We start from the raw sequence: 15,468 nt of genomic DNA on the forward strand, positions 1-15,468 counted from the left end.
TATTAAAATTAAGCCGAAGATTTTTTTCTTTATATACTGAAGAAATGTTTGGCTCAGCTTGTGTGTTTGTCGCTGCTTCCAGTCTGAAGTGGAAGAACTACTCAATGGTATTTGGCATCTTGTGCCCAAGAAAAATGCTCCTAAAAACATTGTGACTATCACAATGCTATCTCAATGGTATTAAAAAAGCAGATTTTTGTTAAAGGGATTGAATTTTAAAAGGCTTTTCATTTTTGTTGAGATACATTCTCTATGGTGGCAGACTGTAATTAGACTCTTGGAACTGTTTAGAAAATGTGATTAAGAGAGACAGTCACTGAATGATGCCCTTAACAAGAATTCTCATACCTTTTACTTTGTTGAACTCAATGCCACATGTGAACCACAAGATAAAAGTCAATGTAGGATGCTGCCTCCTCAGCTAAAAATCATGACCTGCCAGCACTCCTTTTCAAGCATTAGGACTCCCCAGTTTGTGGAAACTACTGTCCTTTTCACTGTTATGTATGCTAAGTATTTCATTTATGTAATTGAATAGAATTTGTTTATATGGTTTAGACAGCGAAAAGTATCGTGCACAGAGATAGTAAGGATGTCTTTTGCAACATCTTTCCTTAGAGAGAGGCTGAGGGAATTGGGCCTCAAGTTGAGTTGATTTCAGCATCAAGAAGAGATGACTGAGAGGAGCCCTCATCAACGTTTATCTGTTCCTGAAAGAAGGATGCCAAGAGGATGGATCTAGGTCCTTCTCAGTTGTGCCTAGCAATAGGACGAGAGGCAATGGACATAAACGGGAACACAGGAAGTTCCACTTGAATATGAGGAAGAACTTCTTTACTATGTGGGTGACTGTGCACTAGAACAGATTGCTCAGACAGGTGGTGAAGTATCCCTCACTGGAGATACTTAAGAACCATCTGGATGCAATCCTGTACCATGAGCTCCAGGATGACCCTGCCTGGACAGGGAGTTGGACTGCATGGCTCTGTGTTCTCTTTCAACCTGACCCATTCTATGATTCTCTGATTTTAAAGAATTCAGCTGGAAGAAAACTCGCACAAACAAATCCAAGTAATTAGACTCTACCAGTGGCTTAGCTGTTTGTTCTTATATTCAAGATAGCTTCTTACAAAGAAACTTGGAGGATGTGCAGGCTTATCTTGGATTTGACCAACTGAGGAAGTGGTGTAGCTAATCCGTGCCACTACACTGTTATGGCAGTGTCAAAAGAAGCCTTTTGCACGGTTAAAAGGCTTCATGGGGCTGGAACAACATGAAATATCTCAGGCCAAGCATACGTGGAACTGATTCAGCCAATCATCTGGTTTTTGTGCAATTGCACAGGGATTTACCAAAGTAGTGTTGCAGATGTAGCCAGAAGAGTTGATGATCTGAGAAACTGACCTGGGAGTGTCAGCTTTCTCCGTAAAGAACATGATGATCTCATACTGAATGCCGGGACTGGCTCTACTCTGCCAGAGAGAAATAAAGTGTGTATTTCGTTATACCTACAAGACTATGCTGTTCACCAGGGCTTTGAAATGGAGTGGAAGGAGTTGTGTGGGAGAGGTGCTCTACAGAGCAAATCTCCTTTTCAAACAGTACTGTTGCAGGGACAAACTCACAAGGCCAATGAGAGAGCATGTTAGAGTGAGGGACTTGCATCTGGGTTCTCGTCCCTGCAGAGTGTAGATATCTAAGGAAGTTTTAGGACACAGACCTGCCTGTCTAAAGGTTTATCAGTGGGGAATTTTTTTTATGAGCTTGCACTTAAGGACTTTTTCAAGACTGAGTCTAAATGCCTTTTTGACTCCTGAAACAGTATCTACTCATGCTGCAACATTGTCTTGCCCTGTGGTTATAGTCTGAGAGCTTCAATATTGCTGCACTGGGTGTAATGAATATTCTAATTACAGTAATTTCACTATTATAAGCCGCATCATTTTGACTAAAATTTTTGGTCTGAACCCGGAGTGCAGCTTATAATCAGGTGTGGTTTATATATGGACAAAGAACAAAAAGTTGCTATTGTAGTTTGGAGGAAGGTTGTCTGCTGAGAAAGGCAGGAGCATCTCTTTGACATGGAGAATGTAAACCCCCTCTCTCCAAATTATTAGAATTTTGAAATCAAGGGGTTTTCAAGGCAAAGATATGGGAATTAGGAATAACAGTTCTTTACTAGGGAAATTAAAATATAAATACAGTACTACAAAGAAACAAACTCCAAAGCCTGACAAAGTCAGAGTACAACCTGACACCCCGTCAGGCAAGGTGTTGGTAGCAGTCCCATTAAATGGTGGCTGTCCTCTTGCAGTGACAGATGTGGTTCAGTTGGAGCAGTGGTCCTGTAGAAGGTGCAGTTTCCCTCCGGAGGTCCAGTGGTGATGTGGAGAAATTTGGTTTTCCTCTGGATTCCAGTGGAGAAAGGGGCTCCCTTAGTGTCCCAAAACCTCTGTTTTTATCTTGGTAAGAAATGTTGGGCTCTTCCCCCCTGGCTGGAGCAACTTCCAATGGGATGAAGTAATTTTATCAGTCACACAGTGGGACTCAATGGGCCATTAGCAGAAAATGACTTGCTGGAGGAAGGATGGGTTGTGAAAAGATAAAGAACAATGCCCCACCTGGTTTCAATGGATGGCCCATTAGCAGAATATCTCCCACGGAGATAAGGATCACTGCCCCCACCCTCAACAGATGGTGATAGAATAGATACCTTTTATCACACTCTGTATTGTAACCCAAGACAGTTGCCGACACCCAGACGTGCAGCTTATAATCAGGTGTGGCTTATATATGAACAAAGAATGAAAAGCTGCTGATACCCAGAAGTGTGGCTAATAATCAGGTGCGCGGCTTATAATCTTATTAGCTATACAGTCTACATTGTAATTAAAAGAAGAGTAAACCAGTTGCAGTGGAAACATTTTGCTCAGAGAGCTGAAACTGAATAGTAAATACCCCTGAAATTGTCATCAAATCCACTTAGTTTGCTGCTTCCTTGTATCAGATGTGTATGAAAACTGTTAGCCCTTACAGCCCTTTTTTAAAAAAAACCCTTATTGGACTTGTGGGAAAAAGTGATTAATACTTGTTACAAATATCTGGAAATTAAATGTAAACACAGTTTCTTCTATTGCCAGAATTGGTCTTGTTCTCATTTGCACAAAGTATTTAAATTTATGTAATCTGTCTATAACAAGCAGTCAGTCCAATTTTTTCCTCTAAAATTGAAAAACTTTATCCTGATGGTAGACTGACAAAATAAAATCATTTTGAAATTTATTCATAGAGTAGTGTTGCTATACTTGCATACTCTGAAGTTGAACAAAGTAATCCCTTGGTCTTTTACTGAAGTTCATAATCATCATTATTAATATTATGATTGTAATTATTACTATTACTAATGTACCAACCAGAATTACATTGGAAGATTTTCAAGCCAGTGTCATGTCTGTTGCACATTTTCTGTGTCTACAGAATATCTACTGTGCTTGTAAGTACAGTAATTTCACGACTATAAGGCACACCGGATTATGAGGCGCACTTTTGGGTGTAGGCAAATTTCCGAACTTTGTCCGTATATAAGGCGCACTGGATTACAAAGCACACTTTTTTTTTGCAGCAAGGATCCACACCCAACAAAGTAATGAATTAGTAATGGAATTGTGCGATCGCAGGGTTTACTGACAGGTGCTCAATTTGCAAACATTTTTCACAGATTGGCGTAGCCTTTAAACGCAACCCCAGGCACCCTCCCCGTGCCGCGGGCCCTGGCACTCCCACCGCAGCTGGTGTGGCTCTCGCGGCTGCTGCAGCTCGGGGCTCCCGCTGAGCGACTGTGGCTTGGGGCTCCCATGGTGCCGCTGCGCCTCGTGGCTCGGCCCCTGCGCTCACCATGCCCTGCGACTCCCAGCTCCCGGCTTGCACTTCCAGGTTGGCAAATTTCCGAACTTTGTCCATATATAAGGCGCACTTCTGGGTTTTGATCAAAATTTTAGTCAAAAGGGTGCGCCTTATAGTAGTGAAATTACTGTAAATGGTTGAGACCCCCAGCTTCTCAGGCACAAAACTCATTTGAAAGGATAAGAAATGGATGATTATTTGTTCTTTATCTAGTAGACTCAGATAACTTGGCAGAGGAGGAAGAAGATATCTGATGAATATGGACAGTGGTGCTTTTGAAGAAGACCCTCGTTTGGAGGGCCAGTTAAACTTTGAGGTTGGTGGTATAGCTTGAGTGGAGAGAGGTATTTAATTTGTAACTTTTTGTGGTTTATGGAGATTCATTTTTATTGGTAATATAAGAGTTTATTTTTACCTGTGAAAGAAATAGTCTGTTTCTAAAAACTTTTTTTGTAGTATTCAAGCTAAAGGAAAAATTGTCACCCTGCTAGCTGTTGCAGTGCTATTAGTTTGCCAGTTGTCAAGGAATGTTCTTTCCCCTCTACCATTACATATTGCAAGAAGTGAAAGGTTGAATAAATGCTCGATTGTACGATGTTTAAGTAAGAATTATGTGGTGGTATATAAATTGTGTCATTTAAACAGTTTTTGGATGATTGTAGCTTTTTTTTTTTTCTTAGCCTATGTGTTTATGAGAAATCATCAACTGAATATACAGGACATTAATTGTAAAATTAAATTAGTGTCTGAAATTCATAAACCCATATCTGTCACCAGAAGAATAAGAAATCAAGTCAGGCTAATACAATTTTAATGGTAACTTTTCTAGTTAGATGTCACTGCCTTAAAGTGGCTCATCTTTTTTTTTTTTTGTAATTGCTGGGGAAAAACTCTAAAACAATGAATTATTACAGTTACAGTGAGTGTGAATTTGAAAATAAATTGAAACAAAAAAAAATGAAGTCTGTGTAATGAATGTTAGGATGTTCTGATATGTCAACAGCTTTTTTTTTTTTTTGGCTTGATGAAAAGTTATAATACACTTTTGAAAAGGGAGATACAGACAGTACTTTTGGCATATAGAAAGATGGATAACATTTGTTCATTTGTATTTTGACTGTTAATGCTCTTAACTGTGAAAACTAAGTTTTTTCCCAAAAGGGATAAGCTTAAGGAACAGAGATGTTTGTCCCTTTCAGCCACTTAAACCATTTTCAGTTCCTTTCTGCCTACAAAGTACCAGCTTCATAAATTGCACCACAAATATAGAAACTGTTGTGAGTTCTGTGATTAACCATACTTTTTGAGTGCATGTACTTAAGAGTAGATCTTAGCTATCAGTTTCAAAAATTGAGTGGTCAATCAGATTTAGAAGAAGCTAAGTAAAATTTTGGGACTGAAATCAGGAGAGGAATCAGGGGTGGTTTTCCAGCAACAGCTCTTCTTGTAGGCAAGAATATGCACCTTGAGAGTTGAATAATGAAATTTTTGTGTTCCTATTTTTTGTTTTTATTACTGCATGCTGCTTTTTGCTGAGCTTTTAGTGTGATCATTGTTGAAGAGAAAAAGTTACCATAAGCTTAAAACTGGTGAAGTCAAACATAGTATTTGATATATTTGAAGTGATACTTTGTCATCTGTGTGCTTAACTGTGGAGGAAATAGAAAAGAAGTACAGCAAAGGCTACAATAAGAAATTGTCATCATGCCATGGGTATTTCTTAGCTAGATACTTGGATGGCCCAAAATTGCTGCAAAATTTGGCTCCTGTATCTTAGCATACAGAGTACTGGCTAGTGAGTCAAAGAACTGAATAATATGGAACTTTTGTCTGGAGCAGTTCTTGGTAAGAATTTTGTAAGCAGAAAAGCAATATATGTGGTTTGAAGGGGAAAAGAAAAAAATCTGTCATCTCGGACATGACTCATTTTCCCCAATACAAGGAGCTGTATAATTAAATAGGGAAATATTTCACTCTGAATAGCTGAGACTGCTGTTTAATGGTTCACAGTCTCAGGGAAACATTCCAATTTTATAATGCACATGCAATCTTTCATTTTGATTTTAGAGTGTTTTGCAGGTCTTTGAAGTCCTTTATAGTAGTTGGCCAAACAATTACAGTTTAACTGTTTAGAATTAGAAAGAGCCAAATTTATACAAGTATATAAACTATTCATAAGATTATGAACTGAAGAGATTATATTTCTTATGAAAGTAAAACTTCTTTTCTGTATATTTTCACAAATTTGTGGGTTTTGTAAAGCAAATTCTAATATTGCCTCATACAAGTAATTTTCATTAAGTCTTTTAATTTAACATGCCTGAAATACATCTGTTCAAAGAATAAGTGTGGAGCAGCACTAATTTACACTATTCAATGTGGTGGGAGTATCCTTCAAATGTTTGCTAACTAGAAGTGCGGAGAGCAACACTGACAAGAAGCAAGCAGAAACAATGCAACTGATGACTGCATAACAGCAAATCTTGACTCACTTCTGTGGAGTCATGTATTCATTTCCAAAGTGACCAGAAATTAAACTGAGTAAGTGATCTGAATGAACCACAAGCACAGGTCATGGACAACATAAACTTTTGGAAATTTTTAGATATTTTGATCTTTAGCTAGAAAAATAACAGAATTATAATTATTTTAGGACTACATAAGATATACAGGGTTCTTTCAGAATCCTTATGTGCTTTGGCAACAATTAAAAAAATAATATCACATTATCAATGCTATGTTTGTTTATAACATGATTTATATAATGTTATGATGTGTAGTTGTTTCGTTTCTCCATGTCTTCAGACTTCAAGATAGTGTATCTAACTTCAAATATACACAGACAATGCAGTAAGTTGCAATTTTCTCATTAATCAGCTTTTTTAATAAAAATTTCCCTTTCTTCTGAAGAGGGTTAGTGACTTACCTCATATTCAGGAAAGAACTTGGACTCTGCCTGAGAAAACTAAGGGCTGAATCTATGCTTGGTGGTCAGTATACCCCAGAATGTGGAGAAGGTTTCATGTTGACCTTTTCCTTACACTGTTACATGCATTGTTTGTCTGCTTATGAAATTCTTACCAAGATCAGTTCCAGATGCAAGTTTGTTTTTCAGTACTTTGCCTCACCAGTTGGCACTTTGTATGCATTTTCTGCCTTCTTTGTATGAGATGCTAAATATTTGCAAACGATTATATGAACAATTCAGTTTGGCCTTTTGAAATTGGAGTGAGTAGCTGCCATCCTCTATTCAGAATTTTTAAGTGATTTGGTTTTGTTCACAAGCAAGTGCCAGTGTAAGCTCAAAACTGAATGTTTTGGGCAGTGGTGTTTCAGATGGAATTCCTTTAAAAATGTAAATGAGAGGCTTGAAGAACAGATGCAGAAAATTACATACTCATGCTCTTGTATACTCCGTTAATGAGGAAGAGGTGATATGGAAATGGAAGTGGGGTTTTATTGTGTGAAGGTGCTAAGTAAAATTTGCGAATTTTGAAAGGGAGGTATTTTCTTTAATGTTTCTTCTTGGGACTTCCTTATAAATGCAGTGCTTTAGCTTTACTTGGTTCAAGTTACAGATACTATCTCTCAGTAAGAGCATGCTTAGGACAAAGGGTTAGTCACACTGGACCAAACAAAAGTAAATAAGCATTTGAAGCAGGAGTAACAGCTAAAAGGAATATAGCAATGACTTACTCAACCCTTGGAATTGTACTTTACCATTTATTTTATTTCATTTTGTTTTTCTTTTATTTGCTGCTAAACCTCTCTTTGGAATCTCATATTTAATGAAGACAATTTGATTTAGGGCTTTATTTACCTTGAAACTGGAGTTTATTTAAACTCAGTCTCTTAATTTGTTAATTTATCAGAACTAAATGTTCAGAAGTGATATAATGAAGTCTGTTTTTTATATATGGAGCTATGGGAGGCAGAGGGAGAAATACTCTTCTTCATTTCCATGTGAAAAGTGCCATCAAAGAACAAAAAGGCAGTCAAAAGATACTCTTTCTGAAGAGAAAAAAATGTTTCTTAAGTATTGGTGCTGGACAGTTTAATTAGAAAACCATTCATTAAAATACTTAGACATCTCTGGTCTGTAGTTCATGAAGTATTTACAGGAGAGAGGTGAACATTATTGTCTGTGTGTTCATGATGCAAACACAGATATGAGGAAGAGAAGTCTTTTGTTCAAGATCATCCTCCAGACCAGTAGCAGAGCTACAGGTTGGCTCGAATCTACTAAATCCTACTCCAACAATTAACCAAAGAATATAATATTTGTGGCAGTAATGATCTTGGTTTATGGAATGTCCCTAGGCTGTATGTCTCCAGTGCATCATGTTATTTATCCACTTACCTAGCTAGTCTGTGCAGTGTGGATATAGTGGATTTTTGACTGTTCAGTGTCCAGATTATAATCCCTTCACTCATGTGGAAAAACAGACTGTAAAACAGTTGGAATGGCCAACAGGTTAGATTAGGACTGTGGACTGCAATTTAACCCACTGTAAACTAATCATTAGACTACCTGCTTTTATTTAGTAAGATGTGTTATAGTTTCTAAATTTGTACTTCATAATCACTTCATAAAAATAAAATCTATACTAAAAAAATATAGACAAGCTGAGACTGGAAAATTGAACAGAACTGACTGTTTTTGAATTTATCATTGGACGTTTTATTTCAGATGCTGAGAGTATTGTGTTGTTATACATGGTCATACTTTACAAATAAATAAAACTCATTTTCAAAGAATGAGTAATGGGATCCACTTGTCTTGCAAGTAACATATAGACCATAAAAGGTTAGATGCTGTCCTCTCTAAAATGAATCCAGCAAAGCTGATTTCTGTTTAAATGGAAAATAAATGTCAGACGTCCTGTAGTCAGCCTACTATTTTGCAATTGCCAATAGTTACATCAATGTTCTGTAGTAATAAGTATCTTGGTGAAAGAAAAGGAGGTTTAGCTTCTAAAGAAGTGGTTTTTGGTGCCACATTTGTTATTGAAAGACTTTCTGTGATCAGCCGAGAAAGACCTGAGTTATTTACAAATGGAAACTGCAGGGTTAAATTACTGGAAAGTTTTGGAGTACATAACAGGGTTTCTAGCTTAAGTGCTTTACTTTACGAAATAGCTCATCTGCAATGTGAAGGGCTTAGTTTTAATAATTGACTTGGAAGGTCAAGCATTAGATGAGTCAATGGATGTGTGCTTTGTGTACCAATTGGTCTTCTTCAGCCTTTTGCTACTGAAACAGGCCTGACAGAAATGATACTTGTTTTTTGATAAAAAATAGTCAAATTCCTTAAGATTTAAATATGCCTCACTGTTTCTCTTTCCAGAAAAAGTGTTATTTTGTGGTTTTATTGGATAGGGTATTACAGGATTTAGCTGGAAAGTTGGTGAAGTTCAGAAGAACACCAACATTAACATTGTTAATTTAATCATATAGATACAAGTTTATTTATTGAATTTAATATTCATTAAAGACTCTGCTTTTCTGGATTATGGCTATGAGTTATTTATCTTATGTGTGTGTTTTCTAGCCTGAATATTTTTATTCTAGTGTTTGTATGCACTGCAGGACTACAATTAACCATGAGATGCCTCATACCTCAGTAGGGTGTTTAGAAAAATGGAGGACAAATGATGAAGAGAAACCTTCTATGTATAAAGAATTGTAAATATGGTTTTTATTTACTGAGCATGATATTTTAGGAGAAATACAAGACAGTTTCTATGGCATTTATCAGACTTTGCCGCTGAGTGTGTTCAAACATGACTACTGGTGAACTAAGAGTGTCTGATGCTCATTTCCCCTGTTGCTTAGGCATATGTGGAGAAAATTTGGAGAAGAAACTGCTAAAAAAAGGAAAATCAAAGCTGTGAAAGCGGTATTTTGTCTCTCTGTGATACTTTTCCATGTACGTAGGCTTTAGTCTTCCATACTGCATATGAAGGACTTCATTGTGAACAGATTTGCTGTGCTAGGAATTGTACAAATCGGTAAGAAGTCCAGAGTCTAAAATGGGTTAGACATAATAGATTTGTTGTGTGCATATTTTGTAACAACTGAACAGTGTGGTAAAATTGAAAGGATCTTCTAAGCAGATTATCTAGTTGATTATCTGTCTGCAGTGAGGTGTTTCTCATGCTTATTACAGTAAATTCACGAATACAAGCCGCACTGAGTATAAGCTGCATCTCTGGGTGTTGGCAAATATTTCGGTTTTTGTCCATAAATAAGCCGCACCTGAATACAAGCCGCTCTGTCGTTCGCAGCGAGGACCCGCGGTTGCCAAATAGTAACAGAATGGCAGCAGGGCGGGGTTTACTGGCTCAGCTAAGGCTGTGCAGGCTCGGCCCGCTGGGGGCTGCTGACGGGACCAGGTAACCCAGCCCGGCGCTGCCGCTCGGCGGGGCCACTGGGGGCCAGCCGCCACTGCCACTGGGCTCAGTCACCACAGCCCGGCGCTGCTCTGTGGTGGCAGGCAGGGATGGAGCCCCCCCCCGCTCCCGCGGCGGTGGCGGCAGGTGGGGATGGAGCCCCCCGCCGCCTCCCCGAGCCGCGGCAATGGCGGCGCGGGGCCCCCCCGTCTCTCCCCCAGGCTGTGGTACAGGAGGGAAGGAGGGAGCTCTCCCGCCTCTCTCCCTGCCCCCCGTGCTGCCTGCAGGGAGCCAGGCTCCACCCGCGGTGCAACAGAGTAGCGATTTGTAACAATCGCAAAATGCCAACTTTGCAACAGCTCGGCTCGGCACTCTTGCTGGCAGTTCTGAGGTTGTAAATGTCAGAAAATTATTGACATATTAGCCGCTCCTGAGTATTAGCCGCATTTCCGGTTTAGGAGCAAAATCTTAGCCAAATTGGTGCGGCTTGTATTCGTGAAATTACTGTACTTTGGTTTTCATTTTGATAAGGTTTGTTATCGTCCATGTGTGCAAAACCACTGTAAATTTAAACAACATGAAAAACAAAAGTTCTGAAGTGGAATTCCACTCACAAGTCAGTGATAAACAAAACCATATCTTAGGTTTTTGGTGAAGATTTTTGGGAAATTACCAGGTGTACCAAATTTTTGGGTTGGGGCCAAAATTTCTAGTAAGTCAAGCGTCTGTGTGTGGTACTCACTGCATGCATCTTGTTATCCACTTTTTATCAGTCTTTATAGAATTGTATCAAAATACCTTTAATGAGTAATTGCCAGGCTATTACTTCAAAAGATTATTCTTCACGTGTTCAAATGTTGAAGGGCCTTACAAAAGCAAAGGAGAAGCAGTTGGACTCTTACACGATTTGATTTCTCCCTCTGTAGGAGTTACACTGTACAGTGTTGAAGTTTTAAGAAATAGCTGTTTCTTTCTGTGGCTCCTTAGGGAAAGAAACTGTTAAGAGTCAGCTGTCTCTGTGTTTGGAAAGACATTGGGCATTCTGTTTATAGCAGAAGGAAGCACATGTGGAAATACATGGGAAGAAGTCCATAGATAACCACTTCTGGTTGGCAGAGCCATGTAAATTGCAGTGAAAGTGTAAGAAGGTCTGTGGCCCTCTTATGCTGAGTTTTGGTGAGTCTTGGATATCAAGCAAATTCCAGACTAGAAGAATATGAATACTAACTGCATCCCTTTTAAGCAGGCAAGAGAGAGATGGCCAGAAATCTCAACCTATTCAATATGCAGTGCAAAAATTCACCATAGATTTGTTTGATTAAAGATTGAGAGAGAGGAGTATGACAATTTTGTGTTTTTGGAAAATAAGTCATTGGACAGTATTGTTCTTTGAAATTAAAATTTTGGTTGGCTTTGCCAACCAAAATTACATGTTTCTACTTATGCCTTTGACTTCTGGTGTTTGATGTTTTAATTTTAAAAGTGAACAATGTGTGTCCAGTTTATCAGTGTATGTTAAGGGGAGTAAGTTATAGATGACACAAAAGAACTGTAATTGTTAATCTTTATGAAGACAGAATTTCATTAATAACATAATTATTTGTGTATTTAAAGATTAAACAAGATTAATTTCACAGATTAATTTTACATGGATAGATTTGCAGAGTAAGGAGTGCTGTAGAAAGAGCTGTGGCCTTGGCTATGTACTCCCAGAGCATGGTGTGATAGTGAAATGGATAAGATTCTGTAAGATTCTTTTCTGATGCTGTGTCAAAAAGGCTGTTACAATGGCCTGAAATGGCTTTGAAAATGGGGGTAGTGAAATCATATTTCATGTCTGTATACAGCTTTGTTGATACTAATGAATTTTTTAATGCTGCACTTGCTTCTGCTGTCTACATTTGAAGAAACATGCTGAAAAAATAATGGGCAGAGAGAAGGAGGTTTAAAAAACTGAAGTAAAACAGCTGTTAAAATAGGAATTAAAGATGACATGATAAGTGGTTTTTAAACTTGGTGAGGAGAAGGTATGAACTGTTAAAACACTTTTTTATTTGGTAAAGAAAAATAGAAAACAGCATAGAACTGGAAGTCAGACATTCACCTTGGAAATAAGGGAAACATTTTGACGGAGTGATTAACCAGTGGAGCAAACTACCAGAGAAGGTGATGATTTTCTGGGCCTTGAAGGCTTTCAAATGAAGAAGAGATCCTTTTCTGTAAGTTAGGCTTTAGCCAAATGGTAGTTTGCTGTGAGGGAGTTGTAAAACTCTGAGCTTATACAGTTCTTTGGCATGAAGTTCACATGTGCTGCAGGGACTGTTAACATTGAAAGGTCTCCAAGGCCAAACGCATGAGGCATATGTCCAGAGTGGTATGTGCCTAGGATGAAAAGGCTTGAAGGGCTTCAGGTGTTGGTAAGTGTGTTTTCCTTCTTGAACTCAATGCAGGCTAACCATGGAGAACTGAATAGCGTGGAACACTAGAACTCAGAATAGAGGATCCTCAATGTTACTATTAATTTATTAACTTAGTTTCTATTTCCTTGAATTAATACATGCCAAAGACTAAAGTGGAAATGAGTCCTGCTGCTGGCTGCTTCCACCTACGTAGCTGGGGTCATAGAGGACAGAAGTGCTATACAACCAGCAGCTACCCCGCTTGGTAGTTTTTTCCACTTTTTAAAATTGCAAGTGCCTGCTGATGGCCCTTCACCCAAATGCCAGACGATGTCAGTGTCTGACACTGACAGATGACTAACATTGTCAGTGTTTCCATCTCATTTTGTTGGTTGCATTTAAAGTCTTTAAAGACTCTGAAGTCTTTTAAAGGCTTGACATTACTTTAAACCTCAGAGTTTTGTACCTTATTGGCTAGTTTTCCTGGCTGGTAAGGATTTGCTAGTAATTCTGTGGACTGCAAGAAGACAAGCAAGCGTGTGTTAGTGGTACACATGAAAGACTGTACTATAGAGGGTAAATAAATAGAAAAACATGGAAAAAAGTGTTTTCAAGCACGTGAACAAGATGCCTCTTTGGAATTTTAAGAGTACTTACTGGCATCTGTTGCCTATTGTACTGTTTAAGCAAAGGGTAATAATTGTGCTTTTGATAATGCATCTTAATGTTTTGATGGGGACAACTTGAGCTACCTTGCAGGAAACGTTCTTCTCTAAGAAAAAAAAATGCTAAAAGCATCACAAATGTTTGCACTTGCTAAAATATTTCTTCTGTTAATAGAGAGTAACCACTTTCAGTTTTTAACTTTTTGAGAAGTCACTTCATACAGAATGAAGCAAAATACATGCATCTGTTCTCCATTTGATTTTAGTGTAGCTTTTTCTTTTTAGCAGAAATCCTGCATCAGTGTTAATCTTTTAACAGCACTAAACAATGAAAACATGAAGACAGACTGCCAGACAACTCAAGAGTAGTGGGTGTGTATGAAATACCCTTTCCTCAACATCTTACAGTTTCTTCTGTTGTTTCTTATTTCGGTAGAACTGGATACCTCACTTCTAAAGGTTTATTTAGGCAAGAGTATTGTATCATAAGTTCTTTCTTTGTTACAAATAACATGTAACAATCTGTCTTTTTTGCTTCTGTAAATTTGAGATAACCCTCAGGTTCCATCAGGAAGCTTCTGCAAGCCAAGAAGCTTTTGCTGTTCTTGTATAATCTTCACATCCTCATCTGCTGACATTTCCTTCATAGTGGGGAGAAAGGTGATTTCAGGAAAGGGTTCATAATGAGTCACTGATATTTATACTGATCTTAAAAGAGAGAGAACACTTTTCAGTGTTTATCTGAACAGTCCAGCTATTTACAGAGCACATTGTGTATGTTGTGCATTAAATGCCACTAAGTTTCCTAAAGTGGACAGGCTTTAGAAAGAATGTTCAAATGTCAAAATAGATGCTATCAAAATAAATGTTATTGACAGGATTTTATGAACTGTTTTATAGCTTCTGAAAACATCTATCATTCTGTTTATTTCATTATTAGGTTTTTTGAGAAAGTGTATTACTATATGGTGAAAAAGAGAAGAAAAAAATTTCCAGGTGTCAAATGAAATATTGGAAGACTACTATCTGAAGTGATCATAATAAATGTCCAGACGGTTGTTATGTTTAAGAAGTACTTTTATGACTTTTTTTGCTCTTACTACAGCTAGAACAGTGCTTAAGATGTAGGCATCCATTTTGAGCTCTAGCTTCAGATTGTCATGTGAAATACAGTAATCGGAATGTTACATGATTAAATTCAATATCTCCTACCAGTTGTTTGTTCCTCAATGTTAGCATCTAACTATAATATGAAATTGTTATTACTGTTCATGGTTTTGGTGGCTGTAAAAGTTCCTTGGCAAGCAGATAGGAGTTTATCAGTGAATTACAGGAACATCTTTCATAAAATTCATAGCTTTCATTCTCTGTAATTGAAAATTATTTTTAAATAGGATCTATATTTTATGCTTAAGCTAATGATTTCTTTTTCACTGAGAGCATTCTCTGAGCCAATTTTGTTGGTGTTCAGAAATGATATTTAGCAAAATTCATTTTGACAACTAAAAATTTCTTACTGTAAACTATAAAGAGTTGACAACCCTGAGAAATTGGTTGCTTGATCAGAATAGTAAATCTGAATTTTCATCTGTAGTTGTTTCTTGTAGATTAAATTTTTACAAAAGATACTGTGTTAGACTTAGTAGTCACTGTGAAACCCTTTCAGAAATTTGGGTCATGGTTCCTTGCATAAATACTTAGATTCTTGAACTTGGATTTATCTATGCGTTATATATTTCTCTCTCTTCACCAACCTCTGAAATCTTCATCTGTATTCCTGTAAGTTATTTCTTTAATTGTAGCACAATTAAAGGAATATAATCAAGTTTCTCTGAATAAAAAAGAAAAATACATTTGTTATGGTAGGGAGAGGGAACAGAAAATAGATTTTTAGAAGCAACACCTGCTGGGTTCTCATACATTATCATATGCTGATTTTGACTGTTTTTAGATGATAGCTATGATATTAGTCTATCAGTCTCAATAACCAAAAATAGTTTGGTAAAACACTCATATAGCATTTAACCGTCTTCTTGTGTAACTGGTATCTTTCCTTAGAACTACAGATCTGTGAATTCATACAGCAGTCCAAATTTATAATTAAGTAAT

The 15,468-nt window shown here is 37.6% G+C and overlaps 1 protein-coding gene across 3 annotated transcripts in view; it reads left to right on the top strand.

The window, feature by feature from the left end:
• FBXL2 (F-box and leucine rich repeat protein 2) overlaps positions 1–15,468 on the top strand; it is a 67,816-nt gene that overhangs the window by 19,469 nt on the left and 32,879 nt on the right. The gene's annotated exons all lie outside the window — the stretch shown is intronic.

This window comes from Catharus ustulatus, chromosome 1, assembly GCF_009819885.2.
Source record: "Catharus ustulatus isolate bCatUst1 chromosome 1, bCatUst1.pri.v2, whole genome shotgun sequence".
Classification (NCBI taxonomy): domain Eukaryota; kingdom Metazoa; phylum Chordata; class Aves; order Passeriformes; family Turdidae; genus Catharus; species Catharus ustulatus.